Source organism: Chlorocebus sabaeus, chromosome 9, assembly GCF_047675955.1.
Source record: "Chlorocebus sabaeus isolate Y175 chromosome 9, mChlSab1.0.hap1, whole genome shotgun sequence".
Lineage (NCBI taxonomy): Eukaryota > Metazoa > Chordata > Mammalia > Primates > Cercopithecidae > Chlorocebus > Chlorocebus sabaeus.
In genome coordinates, this window is record NC_132912.1 from 130542389 (window position 1) to 130562951 (window position 20563).

Consider the following 20563-nt stretch of genomic DNA (forward strand, 5'->3'; position numbering starts at 1 on the left):
ACGTGCTGGATGAACACATCAGCCTGTGCAAGCCTTCATTTCTCTCATCTATCCATCACTTCCTAGGATGTGATGTGACATTTAAGTGAGATGACCCAAGGTAGCATTTAATAGAAGCTAGCTCTGGACTGGGCGCGGTGGCTTACGCCTGTAATCCCAGCACTTTGGGAGGCCAAGGCAGGTGGATCACTTGAGACGAGGAGTTCAAGACCAGCCTGGCCAACATGGTGAAACCCTGTCTCTACTAAAAATACAAAAATTAGCTGGGTGGTAGTGGCACATGCTTGTAATCCCAGCTACTTGGGAGACTGAGGCAGGAGTATCACTTGAGCCTGGGAGGTGGAGGTTGCAGTGAGCCAAGATTGCGCCATTGCACTCCAGCCTGAGTGACAGTGTGAGACCCTGTCTCAAAAAATAAAAATAAATAAAAGCTAACTAACTGTGGTTATCACTGCTACTCTTATTATGATCGTCATCACAGAATCATGGCAACTGTTTCCACATTTAAGGAAGATATTGAACTAGATTGTAACATATATGCTGGTACCATAGTGGGTATCAAAAGGAGTTCCCTTTACTAGCAATAATCCACTTTTTCACTTTAAAAAACTATATTAATATTTGACATCTAAGCCGGGCACAGTGGCTCACACCTGTCATCCCAGCGCTTTGGGAGGCTGAGGAGTTCAAGACCAGCCTGGCCAACATGGTGAAACCTTGTATCTACTAAAAATACAAAAATTAGCTGAACGTGGTGGTGGGCACCTGCTACTTGAGAGGCTGAGGCATGAGAATTGCTTAAACCTGGGAGGTGGAGCTTGCAGTGAGCCAAGATCATACCACTGCACTCTAACCTGGGTGAAAGAGCAAGACTTATCTCAAAATAAATAAATAAATAAATAAATAGATGAAAGAGCAAGACTTGTCTCAAAATAAACAAACAAACAAACAAACAAACATCCAAAAAGATGAGTCAAGTCTTTTTTCCTGTTAAGCTGGATTAGGAGGGGTCTCTTGAGTAGAGTCACCTGTTCCCATGTTTTCCTTTCCTTTTTCTTTGTCTTTAACAATAGGTTTGTGAAAATAACACCATAGTTCATATCAATGATCAAATATGACCAAAGTTCCTTCAACTGGAGAATGCTTACAACTCTCTGGGTCTCTCGCATAGTATTTAACGCAATGGAATTTCAGAATTGAGAATTTATAAAAGACATATCGTTAAGGTTTAAATATTTTCTCCAGACTCTTTGAGGTCTTATATTGTTATACCTAAGGGTATCCACTACAAAGTAAAATTAAATGATTCTGTAACTTGACAATTTCACTCTGGTTCATGGAAATACCCAAGGAATAAAAGAAAACGAAATTAACGTGTGAATATTCAGCAACCATGAGTTTCAATTTTAAATCGTACTTAGGCTTCCCTTCACTCGCTTGCTCTTCTTTAGTAATCTGTTTCCTCCTCTGTCACTTTTAAGAAGTGTGATTTTTTTCTCTTCTGACTCATTTGTGTTTCTTGATGTTGATTTGAACGGCTACCATGACAGAAAAAAAAATCTGTTATTTTTAAAATAAAGTTCAGGGTTCTGACAGGCAGGGGGACCACTCCAAGCTTGCTTCTGGCTGCGTCCACTGGGGTGATGTTTTCAGCAGGGCAGGAGCTATACGCCCCGGGCCGGCCTTCGGAATCCCAGAAAGAAGTGAGAAGCGTGGTGGGCAGAGCACATACAAAATTAAAACTTTCCGAGACATGTGATTCCTGTTTCCCTTCTTCATCACATACTTGGGTTTTTTATTAGCACCAATGGATTCCATGGGTTTCTATCCGAGCCACAGTGACAAATTATTCTCCTGGTGACTGAATTAGAAGTTGACAGTAAGTTGGAAGAATGCCTTTGGATCTGACATGACGAACAGATTAATCCTTCATGTATTTCCATTTCCATTCCTCCCTCCCCCCGGGAAAGTTTCCGCATTCTTTCAAGAAGTGCCTCCTAAAAGAGCCTAGTAGGTAATCCTTTGTCACAGAGCAAAGGCCTGGGCGTTAATCAGTCACAGTTTCCCCTAAGAGGAAATAGGAACACAGATTTCCTATATAAACTCATGTCTCGTCACCGTGTTCACAGAAGACCCAGTTCAGAGTTGGAATTCTTCTAGAAATCGTTTCTCAGCTGACAGGGAAACATGGATTCTCCAAGGCCAGGATGGTTTCCCAGCGTCTTCCCAGGAAGACAAGAGGTACCGGGGAGCTCAGAGGGGCTTTTCTTGTCTCTTTGGTTTTATGTCATGGTTGCTTCTAATATAATTGCTAAAGTATCTAAAAATCAGGCTAAAGAATATCACCAGGAAGGCATCGTTAAATGAAAATTTGGCAAGCCTCTTAGTTACCTTTATCCAGCTCTGTGCAGGAAATCTGGGATCTATGCTTCAGGAAACCATTTCCAGTCCACCACGCCTCGGTCGATAGTGCCCTGGGGATGGCACAGAAGCATTGTCTGTTTGGGCCTGGTGGGTTGTCAGGCAGCCAAGAATCCAAGGTGAGGTTCACCTTTTTAGAAAAACAGTCCCTAACAATTGCTGGAGACATAGGCCGGCTCGATGACACAGGAAAATCCCACCCATTGTAAACTGGACATTTTCTATCTTTGTAATCAAAACTACCCTCTTCATTTTTCTTAACAACTAGATTTGTGAAGTGGCATTTTAATTAAAAGTGACACACAGAGCAAGCGTGAGGGACCTGGTCTGCAGGCCAATGAGCTGGTCTTCAAGGAGCTTGTCTTCAGGCTCCTGAGGACACAGGGCCGGTACTCTGTGTGTAAGGGTTTCCTGCCTGTGCAGTTCATGCTGCAGAAACAGATGATATTGTCGGCTGCAGATGTGTGCCAACTGCCTAAGGGGTGGCATCATTCATATTAGGAGAAAGAAGACAAGAAATTTATAAACACTTTTGGGTATGTGAGTTACAGAGAGATTTCTCAGACCCGGCGGTGCATCAGGATGAGGTCTGGTGCCAAATGTAAGGGCCGTGAGTGGACCAGTCCTACCAGAACTCACCCTGAACTCACCCTCAACTGCAGCTCCATCCCCTGGGGGTGGCCCCCTGTGAATTGAACCACAGGAAAGGAGATCACGTTCTGCACATTCTGCTCAAAAATGACCATTTGCAGTGACTTTTTTTTTTTTTTTTTTTTGAGACTGAGTCTCCCTCTATCAGGCTGGAGTTCCTTGGCACAACCTTGGCTCACTGCAAACTGCCTCCTGGGTTCAAGAGATTTTCCTGCCTCCACCTCCTGAGTAGCTGGGATTACAGGCGCCTGCCACCACGCCCAGCTAATTTTTATGTTTTTAGTAGAGATGGGTTTTGCCATATTGGCCAGGCTGGTCTCAAACTCCTGACCTCAGGTGATCCGCCCACCTCGGACTCCCAAAGTGCTGGGATTACAGGCGTGAGCCACCATGCCCGGCCTGCGGTGACTTTTTAAAGCTGCTTATACACATGAACATAAAGATGGAAACAACAGACACGGGGAACTCCAAAAGGGAGGAGGGAGGGAGAAGAGCAAGTGTTGAAAAACTATCTATTGGGTACTATGTTCACTACTGGGGTGATGGGTTCAATAGAAGCCCAAAGCCCAGCGTTATGTAATGTACCCATGTAACAAACCTGCACACATATTCTGGAATCTACAATAACATTTTTTAAAAACTGCTTATTATGTTGCAGAGTTTGGTAAAAATTATTTAAAGTGTTAAGAAAGGAAGGATCTCTGTGGAACTACTGAACAAAAACATGTCATACAATAGATTTTCTGAGTAGATTTTCTCCTTGTTTTGAATAGAAATAAGCATAAGCAAAAAAAACAAAAACTGGATTTGTGTTTATTTTATGATGAGGGCTGATTCAGTTCTAACAACTTTAAAAAATATGTTGATAGTATTTAACTGATTTCAAAAAACTCTACCAAGATTCATCTGCTGTCAGAAATGGTGCAGATTTCATGTTCAAGTGCTATAACATATACATATAGATAGCTTCTTAAAGCTATATATATTATATTTTACATATACATATTATGTATTTAAAGCTGTCATGTTACCACATTGCTGCTGAGAAATGAATTTTTTAAAATATCATGTTTGTGGAAATTATTATTTAGAAAAACAGGATTTGCTCCATTTCCTGTTTTTCCAGATAACTTATGTGCCTTATGCTTAAACAGAAATTGCATTTCTGATAAGGCCCATACATAGAGAGCACTTATGTACAAAGCAACCTCAAATTCATGATTTCACATGGGTCCCCTAAACACGAGGAGGCAGCCGTCCAGGCGTGCCTTGTCACCTCTCCCTTAAAGAGGGGAAAACAGAGACCCAGGCAGGCTGGATAAGTGAGTTGTAGGACAGTGGAAAGGAAGCACCAGTCCCCTCCGGTGCTCCCTCAGACGGAAACGGTGCTCCTCTCCAACTGAAAAAACAGTCAGCTCTCATTACCACCACCAAAGGTGAAGTTCAGACCTGCCAAAAGAAAAACTTTTCCATTATGAAAAACATGATTTGACAGTTATGCAAGTGACAGAGAACATTAACAAATAAGAGCATATCCTGTGGATTCTGCAAACGGTTTGCTGGTTGATAATTATATTTTGGAACAGTTTTATGATCACTTGAGTTGATCTTGGCCAGAGTTCCCAATTATTTCTGCATGTTATCTGCTGACCAAATGCAGCTTTCTAATCTCTTTTCACACACTTGGCACGTTTCCTTTCCGCACAGCCAATAATTCGTTCGTTTGCTCACTGAGGGTTTATCAGGGTTTATCAGGTATCTCTTGCAAGTTCATGATTGTGCAAGATCTTGAAAAATGAAGTGGTTGATTCCAGTTCTAATTTCAGGAAATATTTCTTAGACAGCCAATATTTGAGTCCTTTCTCTACTAAGTATAAATGTGTGTTTTGCCCAGGAGCCTAGCAAAATGATTGATTAGAAAGATTTTAGTTCTAGAAAGTCAAATTACCCCTGTAATCCCAGCACTTTGGGAGGCTGAGGTGGTTGGATCACTTGAGGTCAGGAGTTCGAGACCAGCCTGGCCAGTATAGTGAAACCCCATCTCCAATAAAAATACAAAAATTAGGCTGGCAAGGTGGCACGTGCCTGTAATCGCAGCTACTCAGGAGGCGGAGGCAGGAGAATTGCTTGAAGGCAGGAGAATCGCTTGAACCCAGGAGGCGGAGGTTGCAGTGAGCCGAGACTGCACCATTGCACTCCAGCCTGGGCAACAGAGCATGACTCCATCTCAAAAAAAAAAGAAGAAGAAGAAGAAAGTTGAATTACTTAGACTTGTCACTTCATCACTCTGAGTCACACCTTCTTGGTCTAAAACATAAAGGGCTGGGTGAGAATTGTTTAAAGACATCTTCAAGACCTAGAGTTCTATGCTCTAGGGTGGTGCTGGTCTGGATTTGGAGTTAGCAACAGAAATCCCCAGAAAGTAACTACTGCACGTGTCAGCCATGACTGGGACCAGCCGCCCTCATCTCCTTGTCTTGCAGGATGAGGTCTGAATGTTTTGGGGTGAATGTTTTGTCATCTTCCTATGAGAAAGCAGCACTGGCCTGGGGGGCTTGCTCCTCCTGCCTCCCTCATTTGTTTTTCCTCTCTCACTGCTCTCCAAAAGAAGCGAGAACATTTTTTTAAAACGCATTTTATTAATGGAAAATTTTTATTTGAAATATGGTCATTTCCTGTTTATAATGTTGCTTATATTCAGGAAGGAAAAGCTGAGAATCCGTGGGCTTTGATTTTAAAACTCAAACAGAAATGTTAGTTAATAAAACAAAGGTATTTTTCCCACTGTTCTGAGGGCCGTTCTGGCAAATGGTTCCGGGGGCCATGTGATGGTTTATGTTACTAGAAGAAGTGATTCACTGGGAAGGTGAACCACTTCATCTTGTCAGAAACCATGGAAACCCTCGATACCACTCTGCTCCCCTCTTAGGGGTGTTCTCAACAGAAGACACTGGAAAGTGGATGTCACTGGGATGAAGTTAGAAATCCCAAAAGTGCACTATTTGAGCAAGATCGAATTCAAAGGCATCACTGTTTTCAAAACCTGTTTTTGGCTTCCTTCCAATCTGAAGCCAACACCGACGTTCTGTTATGCTGTTTCCCGTTGTGGGCGGATTGACTTAATTTTTAATGAGTGATTCACCACTCATGGCTCTATGTTTTCCGCCTGCTGAGCTGAGAATTAAGTCATGTTTCCTTTAAAAAATTCTTTTTGATATCAACTGAGTAATGTGGTTCACAGTGTTTGAGACAAGGAGACATGTTAATATCACTTAAAAGAAGGCATTTAACCTGACCTAGGCTCTTAACACACGGCAATCATGACGCCATCATGACTGGATTGCTCTAGAAAAGGAGTCTGTCTCATTCAGCTTTCAAAAATATTTCTTTCTATAAGAATATTTTCCAAAGTTGTGCAATTTTTTGAAACATTTTTTGAGGGTAGTACAAATCCAATCCATTTGGGAAGTCACGTGGCAGGTTTCCTAATGGGAAGCCTGGTAATATCGTGCGTTTCCCCACAGTGTTCGCAGGGTCTCACCCCTGTCCACTCTGATTGCTCCAACTGGCCTCTGTCCATCCAGCAGGGGTCTGGCGATCCTTTCTGATCCATAATCTTTATTAAAATAGCACCAGAGGTACTTGTGGTCACCAGAGCTATTTAGCTCCTGCCTTGGGCCCCACCCCTTACCAAACTATTCCCTCTCCTGGGCCCCTCAACACCACTCCTTCAGGATGACTCTGAAGCACAGGCCGCCCCATCTTTACAGTGAGTCCCTCCTGCCTGGCCTGAGCACAGACCAGTGAGCCCACCGAGTGAGCAGTTGAAGCTCATCCCTGTGCCCAGCACCTGAGGGCCCCCAGGATCAGATTTTACCCAGTAGAACCCAAGAACCTAGAGGATGGGAAACACAGCCACCAAGGAGGCGGCAGGAGGGGTGCAAATCAGAGGGGTAAGACAGGGAGGCTGGAGGGGCAGGTGGAGCATTTGGGAGTCAGTCGAGGGGGAAAACAACATGACCAGAAAAGGAGCAGAGGTAGGGCCTGCGAGGCTCAGGTGCTGAGTGTCTGTGCTAAGCAGCCACGTGGGCGTCAGCAGGTCACCCCTCTTCTAAGGACATCCATCTCCCTGGCTGCCTAGTGGAGCCACCTCTGCAAGGCTCTAGGGTTCTTGCCACCCAGGTTGGGCCCTCAGAAGAAACTGAAAAGTTCTAGCACAACATTCATAGCACACTGAAAATACAAGGGGTGGCAGCTGGGAGTCACTTTCCTTTGGGGACGATCTGCTCTTATCCCAGCATCTTGGGCCTTGGCTCAGGGCTTCCTGAAGCTGAGCTTCCCTGGAGAGGAGGCCCCCTGTGCAGGGCAGCTACTCGCCAGTGCTCCTGGGCCTAGGGGCACTCAGGAAAAACCCGGGTACCCTCAGAGCCAGACCGCAGGCCTGGAGCCACTCCTTTTGCTGATGCACTTGCATCAGAAAGCCACACACCTGCTCTAGAAAACTAGGTACCAGGTCTAAAATCCAAACACAGCATCAGGAGCCCAAATACCTGGTTAGAATCCAAGTCCCCAGTCAGAAAACTAAATACCGTGCAACAAATCCAAATACTTCTTCAGAAACCCAAATACGTGGTCAGAAAGCCAAGTACGTGCCCAGGCATTTGTAATAACCGTGTAAGTGGGAGTCTTCATTTTTCTCTAGAACAGGTAGCCCCTTTATGAAATTCATCATAAAGCTAAAAAATAATAATAATTGTTTTATTTCAGTGAGGCTGCAGTGCATTTTTTAATGTGTCTGCTGTTTGTATCACAGTGTGCCTGGGACATTTGAAAAAGTTTGAAGTTGCCCCTGGGCACAGAATCTAGGGTCCTGATAGAAAATGAGCAGAGGGTTGAGGAAATAGACTCACTGAAATTGCGTATTCAGGTCTATGAAAGACAGAGAACTACATCAGGGGTGTCACAGAAACCTGGGGGCTCCTTCTCTAAGTTTCTTAAATCCCCAGGAAAGGATTTTCTTCGAGGACGTGGTTAAAAGGAAATGAACTACTAATCTTGAGAAATGAAAAGTCAAGTTCAGAGAATGGCCTAAGAGTTCTGAGTGATCAGAGAGTGCATGTGTTCTCTAACTTCCATTTTCTACTGTATCCATAATTTATATGATGTGTGACACATACTTGAAGCTAATGTGTGGTGGGGCCACCGCAGAGGGACAGAAAACAGTTGATGTGGAAGCCACGCATGACTGTCACAGACGGGGGTGGGGGGCCCGGGTCTCAGCTCCTGGAGGGGGCGAGGGAGCCCATTGTCCTGGGATCCCCAGGGCTTACCCAGCGTGCATTGTGCGTCGGATCTCAGGAACCTGCGTTGCGTTACTGATGGATGTGTGAATGAGTGGCCAGGCGTGGAGGACGGGGGAGTAGGGAGAAGACAGTTGTATCTTTGCGTTCTTCACAGAGCCTGGGGCAGCACTTAGCACAAACAGGGCTGGCTACTTAAAACCCGGGGTCACTTGTTCAAAAGGCAGGAAAAAAAGCTTTTTCCTTTCTTTGTGTTCTCTCTCTGGACCTTTCATAGTGCTGTGTGTATGTGTATGTGTGTGTGTGTGGGTGTGTATGTGTGTTTTGCCTTTTATTTAATGTCACATTCCCCCAGGCACGAGGATACTCTCACTGCCTTCAACTGGGCAGGTAGAAGGCGTCCATCCAGCCCCCATCCTCCCTGTTGAGGAGTGGGGGGAGTCTCAGTTGCTGGCCGGGGCAGGAAGTGGACAGTCAAGAACCCAGCGGGGCGGGGCAGGAGGTGGGCCAGGTGTGAGTTGAGGGGCCATACCCCGGCACATGTCCCATTGCCCCACCAGAGTTCCCTCACAAAACACAAGTTCAGAGATAAAATTCTTATGACAGGTGAAGGTAGCAGTTACAGAGCATTAAGCCCCAAGCACGAGGGTCTCTCTTCTGAGTGAGGGCCTGAGCACTGCTCTGCTCTCGCGTCCCCAAAGCCCACCCTGAGTACGAGAATTGAGGGAGAGAGTCCTGCAGTGTCCACCCCGTGGTGACTGGTGAAGGATTTTCTTTTCCAAGGGAGCACAGCCAGAGCTCTCTTCTCTGATTCCATCATTAGTTTCCAGAAAAGCCTTCCCTGCCCACCCCATCTGATGCTGCCTGTCTGACTTCCAGCCCCAAGTTACTTTCTGTACCCCCATTTTACTTTATATTGTCATTAAAGCACTTACCAGTATTTGGAACTGTGGTATTTACCCATTCTCTCACCCGCAAGAATGCAGGCCCCATAGGATGGGGATCCCATCCCGCTGTCCCCTCACACAAGTGCTGGCATGAGAGAGGCACCCAGTGAATTTTAGGTGCATGAATGAATAGTCCTTACATGACTTTATATCCTTTTAGAAGCAAGCTGGATATAAATAAATAAATGAAATCTGGTGGCTCACGCCTGTAATCCCAGCAGTTTGGGAGGTCGAGGCAGATGGATCATGAGGTCAGGAGATAGAGACCATCTTGGCTAACACGGTGAAACCTGTCTCTACTAAAAATACAAAAAAATTAGCCAGGCGCGGTGGCGGGCGCCTGTAGTCCCAGCTACTCAGGAGGCTGAGGCAGGAGAACAGCGTGAACCCAGGAGGCGGAGCTTCCAGTGAGCGGAGATCGCACCACTGCACTCCAGCCTGGGTGACAGAGCGAGACTCTGTCTCAAAAAATAAATAAATAAATAAGTCAACTAACACCTCCAAGTGTCTCAGTCAATTTTCAGTGATTTTTCTCTGTCCAACACCAGACGAGCTTCAGTGATTTCTTTCACTGATGTGGCCACATTTGTTTTGTTTTATTTTGTGGCCGTGCAGACCGATGTCCCAGGGGCTGTTAGTCCTCCTGACGCCCTGCTGGAACGCAGGGGAGAGCCTCATTCCAGGTCTGCACTGGCCCCAAACTGGGCTAAGACTGCACATTTCAGTTCACTTTGGGTTTCTGATACCAGTTCTCTCCCCAGTCCCCCATCCCCAGGATTCCTAAGAGCTAAGGGATGTGCCCACCAATCCAAGCCACCTACTAGCATTGAACTTCTGTCTTGAAAGGGATATGGTTTTGAACCAGTCACTGGGAGACGCGTTCTAAGGTGAGGCCTTCCTGGTCGATAAACCCGTAGGTGTCGCCCACCAAAAAGAGTAAATCTGACCTCAGCCCCGTCCCACGGTGGTGTCTATTCCATCAGGGCAGAGGGGCAGCAGCTGGCAAGAGAGGCTCAACCCCCACCACTCCTGAGAGCCAGGAGGCCCCAGCATTCAAACTCAGGCTTCACAGATCCACACATCTTTGTTCTCAGAGAAGAGAACCCAAAGTGTGTCTCCCAGTGAGTTCTGAGGATGAGGGAATTATGAACACACCATGTCTGCTTGTGAGATAAGCTGACCCACCTGGTTCCTCATAGTGGGAGGTGGCTCAAGGGTCAAGTGGCCCATTCTACCTGGTCCTCTTGGTTTTCTTCCATCCGCTTCCCTGGAGATGGTTATGTGCTTTGCTTCTTACTAACAGTAACGTATCCAGAAGCCAAGGCAAGCTAGGAGGAGGAGTGAGATCTGGATCTGCGGATCTAGAATAGCAAAATTACCCAGCTGAGGCTTAGCTGACTGTCCAGACCCTGACGGTGGGGTTTAGAATTGGACAGCATCCAAGCCGTTCTGTGATTTCATCAGCACCATCATGCAATAAGCTGTTATAAACACCTATATGAAAACCTGTTTTCCAATGATGCTGCAACATTTGATTAATTCTTCTGGATGGGATAGCAAGATGGCTAAAGCAAGCATTGCTTGCAGTTATGATGAATTTGCTGAGTGTCAGAGGAAGATTGCCAGGCCACAAACTAATCATTCTTAGGTGCCTCATTTACCATTCTGTCCATGTTTATACCAACTCTACACGAGCGTGCACGCGCACACACACACACACGTGCGAAATATTCCAGACCACCTTAAGCTAAATGAATTGGACCTCTATTTATAAAATGTGCATTAGCGTGAAATGGAGGGGGGCTTTCTTTAAGGGTTCAGCAAGCCATCTAGCCCACATGCTCCTGTCTTAGATGCCAGCCTTGGTCTTAAAGAGCCTAGTTTCTAAGGGAAAATTCATGTCATGGACATCTTGTTGCCAGGAATCAGTGTGATTCACTTTTCATTTCAGGATGATGTTGAGTCTCCTGTGTTATTCCCAGTATGGACGTGGAGCAGTGACTGATGTCTAATTATTTGGAAGGGAGAGAGCTTCTCTAAGAAGGACATACAATGTCGGAAGCTTCCGTTGCTTGGCAACACGTAACTTTACCTATGTTTCACCAAAGGCAGTTTAAAGAGCTAAAGACGCCCATTCATGCAACAGTAGGTTACAAGGAAGATCTCAAAAGCTGCCCTGTCAAAATCACTCTTTCCACCATAGAAATAAACACCGAAGAGAGGGTTTGGGACGTGGGTGTTTGCATGTTGCACACTAGTAAGGAGGGTGGGAAAGAAGGCAGTGGTGCCCCCATTTTTCTGGAATCATACTATATACATGCCCTGTTAAAGTTGATTCAAATCACTCATTCCTTACAATAAAACCTCCAACCTGAGAGTCCCCTTCAGAATGTATGCCCCTGCAGCTTCCCCAGTTTTTATGACTGTGGTATCTCGCTGGAACCCGTGCCAGTCCCTTCCCATCCAGCTAGTATGCCTCCCGGCATTCAGCTTCAGCCCCCAGCCTTGTTTCATGTCAGCAGCTGAGCTCATGAAAACTCTTCTTTCCAATGAAGGAGGAGGCTGAGAGGTGCACCAATGGCTAGATCCAGGCACACGCAGGCTCCAAGTTCACAGAAACAGGACCGTCATGTCCTGGCTGTTGGGAGTTCCTGCGAATGCTACAACCCTCATTTCTTTTTGAAGTGGGTGTTGTAAGAAGCATGTCTGTTCATTGTGGCAGCCTGAGTTTTGGAGGCTCCCACAACATTCTTTCCTACGTGGAAAGAGTTTTCTTTTTAATTCAGAAACAACAAACCTTCTCAGCCTCAAACCAGGCCAAGCTTATAGTGTCACGGCAAAAAAAAAAAAAAAAAAAAAAAAAGAAAGAAAGAAAGAAACAGAAGAAATTAAAACAGGCAAAGCAAAAAACAAATAGAAAAAAAAGAACACAGTGCAACAGTCAAAATCAGGTTAACTTAACGAATTTGGGCCGAACTTAGATTTAACATTTCCTTGAAGTCTGGCTTCCATAAACCACCTGTCTGTTCCAAACAGCCGCCTCTGAAGTACAATCCAGCTTATTTCTCCCCTTTTGATCAATGCTTTTCCCAGGAATCAAACCCAGCTCTTAAGAGCATTTGTAATGAAAGCTGAAGACAGCTGACCACTGGCCCTGAACACCCAGGTATACTCTGAGTTTGCCCACAAGGAAAAGTTATGGAGTCCATAGGCTCCATGTTCAAGGTAATCTTCCACGTTCCTCTGCTGCTGCTGGCAGTGAGGCATTAATATCCCCCCACAACCTGGACTCAGGGGCTGCAGCCTCAGAGGACCAGCTTTGTGGAGTTCAAGTTCAGTTCAGCACTTGAATAGTACATCCTTCAGGAAACCAGGGCACTGAAGACTGAAAAGCAGAATCAACAACATTCATGTATATTTTAAAGCCAGAGTTCACAGATTAGAGACCATAGGAATTAATATAAGTACATGTACATGTATTTGTGGCTATGTGTACTAGTTACAAATAAGAGACAAGAAAGGAGATATACAAATGGGGGAACCAAGCATATTCAAAACTGAATATGGCAAAAGTTCAAATGAATGTGAACTAACAACCGAAAATATATAGTTTCTCATTTCTAGACATATAACTTCTGCTTTTTCAAAACCATTTCTCAAGTTATTGATGATAATACAAATTCTGTCCTTAAATTGCTTAATGAAGGAGAGTAAATTAATGTATTTGAAGATGATCTTTCTGTTTTTTTTTTTTGGTTTGTTTGTTTGTTTGTTTTTGAGACGGAGTCTCACTCTGTCACCCAGGCTGGAGTGCAGTGGCCGGATCTCGGCTCACTGCAAGCTCCGCCTCCCAGGTTCAGGCCATTCTCCTGCCTCAGCCTCCCAAGTAGCTGGGACTACAGGCGCCTGCCACCTCGCCCGGCTACTTTTTGTATTTTTTAGTAGAGACGGGGTTTCACCGTGTTAGCCAGGATGGTCTCGATCTCCTGACCTCGTGATCCGCCCGTCTCGGCCTCCGAAAGTGCTGGGATTACAGGCTTGAACCACCGTGCCCGGCCCCGATCTTTCTGTTTTTAAGTCCCGCTGCTTCCGTCACATTTACACTGGCACACACGGACACTTCCATCTGTCCCCATTCGTCATCACTGTGAGATGAAGCTGAGAGTTCGATTCACTAAGTTTTATATAGCCAGTACCATGTAAAACACATGATTTGATTTAAGTGTGTGGTATGACTGCAATGGGAAGCAGCCGAACACACAGCAGCAATACTGCAACATCACCATGACAACCAGTGGAAATAATGGCCCCCTTTGGGAATAAAAGAGATCTCAAATCCTGTTGCAGAGTCAGTAGCACTGGCTGTCTGCAGTAGAGATGGTTTTCAATGATTGTTTCAGAAATTCCTTATCAACAGAAAATGAATGAGAAGGGGAGTTTTCAGAAGATAAATGGATTTGCAAACAACTAATGCGATCATCAAAATCACCAAGGAAAGCAAAGCAGCGATTGGGGAATCTGAGGCTGAAGTAGCAAGGGCATTCCCCCCAGGCTGCTATTCCAGTTGCTGTGAAAGCATGGTCACTGTCTTTGCCACGCAGAACGCATCTCTGGGAACGCTGTCGATCTGTGCCTCCATCTTTTAAAGCTTTCCATTTCTGTCTGGATTTTGTCTTTATGGGAGGCAAGAATAATAGTGAATTGAATGAAATGGAATATATAAATGTCTAGCACAGTCCTTGGCACATAGAAAGTGCTCTACAAGCAGTAATTCACATCAAATTCTGGGGACAAATGAAAGTGAGTGCCTGGCACTGCACATAGGAAGTGTAATCGTCTTTTAAAGGAAAAGACGTGGCAGCAGACCATCCTCCCGACATGATGTGCTGCGTTGACGTGTTTACGTCCCTGTTCCTTCTGAAAGACTCAAAATTGTGTTGGAGCTACGGGTGCGCGTTTGTAAGACCTGCACGAGTGACCACGCCACTGGGAAGGGCACTTCTTTATGAAGTCGCCATATTCCCAGGGAGACTGGTCAACCCATAGAATGTGAAATGAAGCTATGTGAAAAAAAATTCCCCTTTGTCACAGAGAAGGAGAACTTGGTGAGACTGGGCAGCTGCAGGAGCCTCAGTTTTTCAGATAACAGAACAGAGTAAAACCTGAGGGTACATTTCCCTTTTTGTTTTAGGAAGTGCTGTAGAAGGGGGCAAAGAGATCTCTGATATGAGAAGGTATTTCTTCAAAGCAGCATCGTGCCTGAAATAGCATTGTTCTTTACGCTGAGAGAAGGAGAAATGGGAATTTGCTGTTCAACGGGTTTAAAGTTTCAGTTACCAGAGATGAACAAGTCTGAGAGCTCTGCTGTGCCACACCATGCCTCTAGTCACTGAGACTGCGTTGTACACTTTTTTGTTAAAAGGCTAAATCTCATGTCAAATGTTGTTACAACAATTAAAAAAAACAAAACAAAACAAAACAAAAAAACCTTGACCGTATTTGTGGAAAGGCACTAACCCTACATGTGCTCAAGAGCTCTTTTGTGTTTTCTTCACTCCATGCTGTAGTTCAATTTAGTTTTGCTTTGCAAGGATCCTCGGAAAGTGTGTCATCAGCAATGACTTTTATTTTAAAACTACATGTGAACCACGGGAGGAAATCATGATCAACGCTGCTCATTGTCCTTTCTTCCTCCCTGTGGGCTGTGCATCCAACTCATCCTGGGAGCAGGGTGCTCTCGCCGTCTGTTCCTCTCTGAGCTCAGTGCACAGAAGCATTCTGCTTACCCAGCTGGGACTGCCGGCTGCACCATGGAGCACGCAGGTTGCCCGGCTCTCAGCAGCCACGCTGGATTGTATGCCACCTTTCTTACTGACTGATTATGAACTTTAAAAAAAATCACTCTGCTGCAGTGAATTATACATTTATTTTTGAGCATTTATTTCAACTCAAGATGAGTGGTCTCTCCTGTAAATTTCTCCCTGCTGGATCTTTGCTCTGGTTTCTGATGGCATAGTGTGAGTGCCGGCAGCCGCGAGCTTCAGAAGGAAAATTACAAAGGGAATACCCAGTAAATAATGTATTGCTTTTCGCATCAGTAGCCTGCTTGGGAATGTTCAGATTATCAGCCCAGGAGACTCCAGTGCTGTGGACATGGGTCTGACCGAGTTGGTCACCTAGGGGCTACTGAGGACGCGGGGCTCTGTAAGTATCCATGGATGCACAGCGCAGACGCGGAAAGGGATTCCCAGAATGTTCCTTCTGTTGCTGGTTTAGATTGTGAGGAAAAAAATGCATTTTCTGTGAGTCTTTAATTTAATATTAAATGTTGCTACTGGTTGACAATTTAGGAATGTCACAGCAGTTCTATTCCTCGTCAACTCTGTGCTTCAGCCTCTCTCCCGGTTTCTAAAATGTAACATCCGTTAGTTGGTGGGGTAACAGTTTGGTTCAAATGATTTTCTGCCTGTTTTATGTCTTCTACTTCGTTCAATTGATACTTAACGTATAAGTAATCTCTCTTTCACCTAACATAAAAGAGCTAAATTTTCTTTAAGCAAACAGAACACCCTTAGAATTTTGGACCCGCACCCTTCAACTAACATGAAAATGTTACAGACATTTTGGGAAATATTTTATATGGAAGCTGACTAACCAAGGATTTGAAATGTCACAACACAAAATTGGAGGGGAGAGTTTCTCTAGCTGCGTTTCTTTTCTCCCTCTCTTTTTTTAGAAGCATACTGCTTTTAGTTTAAGACCATATCCTGTTGAATGAATAGCCTACGTTCTCAGAAACTGTATATTTGATAAATGCTCAAATTGTTTTTAAATTGCTAATGCTCCCATGTGGGTAAGCTCAGATATATTATGGCTCACCTATGAATTGGTTTTGATACTTATGATGAGAACAGACTTCCTGCTGAGAATAAATATTAGATTTCATTCGATGTGGTGCTTCGTTTAAATCAGTTTATCCCCGAACCGGTTTTTTTTTTGTTTTTTTTTTTGTTTTCCTGCAAAGTGAAGGAGGCCCTACAAGCTCTTGCACTGCACTCAGAGGAAAAGTCGTCCCTGGCACCATAAGAATTCCACCAAGCCTCACTCACTTGGGCAACTGCCCAGAAATGCTCAACGGTGTTCAGACACCTCGTGTCTCAGTAGGTGACCATGCCCACTGACAGGAAGCTACCACTCCAGGACCATGCCCTCTCCGTTCACAGTCATGGAGAGTAGGGGGGTCTTTATGCAGCTGAACTCTGCAGGTACCATCATGAGTGGCTACAGTTCACTTTCAACATTTGCTGTATTTTGTTCACACTAAGAGAGAATATCTGACTTTCATATTAGAGAAGCTAGGCTAAAACAACTAATCATGTTTTACCTATACTGTGAAAGGGCTTCCATCACCTTCCCAGTTACTCTGTGTGCAGAGAGATGGGATTGTGTGTGTGTGTGTGTGTCTGTACTATGTATGGGACATCACACGGAAACCGGGGAAGGAACGCATTTATAGAAGTGGAAAGTTCTCAGGAAGTCTTCAGCTTTGGATCTGCTTCCACACTGAGCACTTGGTGTCAGTGTGCTGGAGAAAGGCTGATAGTAAGTGAAGTGTGGGCATGACTACAGTGCCGGAACTTTCCTTGCATAGTATTTTATCCCAGTCACGCACTGGGGGATTCTGGACATTTTGTCAGACCCCCATTTTGATGGAGATTTAAATCCTTCCACTCCGGGAATTGCTTCTTCGGGCCTGTTCAGTGCTGCTGTGTGGTTCAGTGGCCCACCCTCATCCCCAAGAGTGCCTCCTACTTCAAAACCCCAGGCAGACCCCCATCCCAGTGCATAGGCAGGGGCTGCCAGGTGCTCAGGTCCCCTGTCCCCGGAGGAAACTCCTCATAGAGGCAAATTAAGGACTATGCCCTCCCTTTTCTGACGTAGGGGTCTCCCACGGGATGATGACATGTTCTGGGAGATAAAATGGGAAAGTTCTTAGTATTAGGAACACAGGATGCTGTGAAAACCAGCCACACATTAGGTGGGCAAACGTAAGACAGCACGCTGTAATCTGGAGTAAGGGGCACTGGAAACACCACTGGGGCCCTACAGGTTGACAAGGCTGTGGGCGCACCTGGTTTCTCCTCTCTCTCATCCCTCATCAGTAAACACCATGACCCTCCTGACCCCTGGCAGCAGCAGGGGAGGTGGCAGTGTTCCCTCTCACCTGATCTTTGCAGGCTGGAGGACTGTCTTGCTGGCTCTGCTTGTACTTGGTGGAGCACAGCCACTGCCTCGGGAGCAAAGATCCAGGCTGTGCCAAGGCAGCACTGTGAGTCCCAGTCATGGGGACCCCCGGGGCAGCCACGGTCTCATCCATCGCCCCCTCTGACAGCCAGAGCCTGCGTGTCTGTGGAGGGAAGAGCAAAGCTGTCAGCATGAGTATGTGCGTGTTCAGCTGACTGTGGACTGCTCCTGCCTGTTTATTTCTGCTGTGACTTCAGGGTGCTGAGGGCATCAAGGGAGAACAAGGCCATCAGGAGGAAGTGAGCGAGGACAAAATTATTTCCAGGGAGTTTGTATAAAGGTGGTCACTTGCAGGGGAGCTGCCTAGGGAGGGAGTAGGTAAGACACTGCTGTTCAGGAGGAAGTCAGTAGCGGGGAGCACCCTCTATCTAATTCCAGGGGCCCTACCAATCAGAACAGGTGCCAAGGAAGGAAGATGCAACAGTGCATAGGTTGGCAGGAAAAGTCAGTGATATCAGAAGGATGGACACAGGGAGGGCCAAGGCCTGCTCCTGGCTGCTGGAGCCCTGCGTGACACATGGCACACGCTCAGGCAGCCATGTCTGAATGGCTGAAAATGATCCGATGAATGATGCAATACCAATTGGCTTTGCAGTGTTTGGGAGTCAGTCATATGTCTTTTTTTTTTTTTGAGACAGGGTCTTGCTGTGTCACCCAGGCTGGAGCACAGTGGTGTGATCACAGCTCATGACCTCCCGGGCTTAAGCAGTCTTCCCACCTCAGCCTCTCAAGTAGCTGGGACCACAGGCATGCACCACGGTACCGGACTAATTATTTTTATTTTTTGTAAAGATAGGGTCTTACTTTTTCACCCAGGCTAGTCTTGAACTCCTGGCTCAAGTGATCCTCCTGCCTTGGCTTCCCAAGGTGCTGGGATTACAGGCATGAGCCACCGTGCCCGGCCTGGGAGTCATATGTCTTATAGATGCTGGGTTTTTTGCCTCTGCAGACGTGCATGCACAGATAGACCATGTACAGTCTTGAAGAGCAGAGTGGACTATGGCTCAGACACGAGGTTCAAATCCTGGCTTGTCACTTCCTTCCTGACTTCAGGAGGTAACTTGACTGCTGTAAGGTGGTACCTTCCTCGTTGGTGATGGGAGACATAGCTGAGATGATTCTTGTAAACCACTCAGCACATGCCTGCACGTGAGTGAGCCCTGTAGAGTGTAGCTGCTGCTGTTGCGGCTGTTTCCTTCTCTGTGTTCTCCTAATCACACTGGGTAGTTGTCATTTTTGGGAAAAGAGACGTTAAAAAATGTTTTCCAATACATTAAAAATATTAACACTGTTGATTCTTTTAGAATCATGCTGTGTAACTCTTACTTTAAAACTACACTCTGTTACATTCATCCCGGTAATAGTGTTTAACAAAAAGGAAAAAGAAAAAAAAAATCCGTGAGCATTTTTAAGCGTGAAATAATCCTGAATAGCTAGAAAATTCAGAGGACATTTTGCGCTATGCGTCTGTGGCAGTTCATGTGCGGACATCAGGCTCTGGAGTTCTGCCAGCATTTTAAAATTAGAACTAAAGAAATGCGCCCCAACTTAATTAGTATAAATGTTGCCGTGCAACTTCTAATAATGAGTGTAATTTGCAATACATGCTCACCATGTAATTTAGCACAATGGGAACCCGCAGACTGTAGGACTAGTGTTTACTCAAGAGAAATGATTAATACAGAAAGGAACAAAGTTTAGCAATTGGAAGCCTTTGCACGGGCCCCATGGATGCCTGTTGGGATCCTCCCATTTATATCACCCCATTGGCAACACCCCACCGATTCCCACCCCAGAGCGTCTGCCAGGACCACAGAGAGGAAGCTGTGTCATCTACTTAGTTGTATGACAGTTTACACATGAGTGGGTACCTCAGTTTCCTTCTCTGTAAAATGAGGGTGATAATGGTCCTAACATCTTATTGTTGGGGGGATTAAATGGGTCAATGATGTAAAGCACTTGGGAAAGAGCAGAGTGTGCTGCGCGCAACAAATGTCATGTGTTAATAACGATGATACTACGCTTTTGACCATCTTTGCAAGTGTGATCCTCCATGGGGATCTTGGATGCCAGGCTGAGGAGGGTGCCCTTCATCCCAAAGCACAGTACATGTTGGTCCTGGGGTGATTTGTCTTTACTGAGGTAAAATTCACATAACATAAAATTCGCCATTATGAAGTGTACAGTCTAGAGCATTTTGTACATTCACAGTGTTGGGCAGCCATCACCTCTACTTAGGTACAACACATTTTCATCATCCAAAATGAAACCTGAACCCATTAAGCAATCAGTCTCCATTTCCCCCTTCTCCCATGCTGGCAACCACCAATCAGTTGTCCATCTATATTGATTTACGTATTCTGGATATTCTCCATCACCATCCAGTATGAGACCTTTTGTGTCTGGCTTCTTTCATATACCAACATGTTTTGAAGTTCACCTGTTCTGTAGCATGTATTGATATTTCATTCCTTTTTAGGCTGAATCTTATCTCATTGAGTTACTATGTTTTGTTTACTCATTCATCAGTGGATGAGCTTAGGTTGGTTTCTGCCTTTTGACTGTGATGAATTATGTGCTATTACGATAGTCATGGATGAGTTTTTCTTTGAACACATTTTCAGTTCTTTTAGATATATACCTAGGAGTGGAATTTAAACATCATTCTTTGGTTAAATTTTGAGGAACCACTAAATCTTTCCATAGTGGCTGCACCGTTTTAATTCTTACCAGCAATGTCTGGGGGTTCTAATTCTTCTACATCCGTGCCAACACTGGTTTTCCTTTTATTTTTTTCTAAATTATAGCCATCCTAAGAGGTGTGAAGTGGTGTGTGATTATGGTTTGGGTTTGCGTTTCTTTAATGAATAGTGATGGCGGGCATCTTTTCATGAACTTTCTGGCTGTTTGAATGACTTCTTTGGAGAAGCGTCTATTCAA

General features: G+C 45.2%; 1 protein-coding gene across 6 annotated transcripts in view; it reads left to right on the top strand.

Annotated features, from left to right (window-relative positions):
• PTPRE (protein tyrosine phosphatase receptor type E) overlaps positions 1–20563 on the top strand; it is a 181593-nt gene that overhangs the window by 78458 nt on the left and 82572 nt on the right. The window contains exon 1 of one of the 6 annotated variants that reach the window (XM_073019454.1): positions 2126–2241. The exons of 4 other annotated variants lie outside the window; for them this stretch is intronic. The gene's annotated coding sequence lies outside the window, so the exon portion shown is untranslated. Of the gene's footprint in view, positions 1–2125; positions 2242–15437; positions 15524–20563 lie in introns of those variants that run through there. One more of the 6 variants, XM_038009716.2, reaches the window with a different exon arrangement.